Source organism: Antrostomus carolinensis, unplaced genomic scaffold (assembly GCF_000700745.2).
Source record: "Antrostomus carolinensis isolate BGI_N321 unplaced genomic scaffold, ASM70074v2 scaffold2340, whole genome shotgun sequence".
Lineage (NCBI taxonomy): Eukaryota > Metazoa > Chordata > Aves > Caprimulgiformes > Caprimulgidae > Antrostomus > Antrostomus carolinensis.
The window spans coordinates 814-1,163 of NW_010287519.1; positions in this window are offsets into that span (position 1 = coordinate 814).

The following is a 350-nucleotide window of genomic DNA, read 5'->3' on the forward strand; positions in this document are numbered from 1 at the left end:
ACAGCGTCAGAAGCACCATTACTGACCTGTCAGTGCTCACGTCAGCTCAAGCCCAGGAGACACCCATCACAAGTGTCACGAGCTTCACCCATGACCAAAAGGTACACCAACATCCCAAGACATTGTGCTTCTTATTAAGAAGCCAAACTGTAACCACAGACACCAAGGACTGTCAGGCTGTCTGCTTCCATCACATCCACTAAACCCACTTTTCCAAGCTGTATTTCCCCACATGAAATGCAACCCCCAGCACTCGCTGTGGCTGCAAAGGCCTTTCCAAAACCACCTCCACAAAACCTTCTCTGTAAGGGTACCCGCGCGCGGCCGGGCCCGGCCGCGGGTCCCCCCCC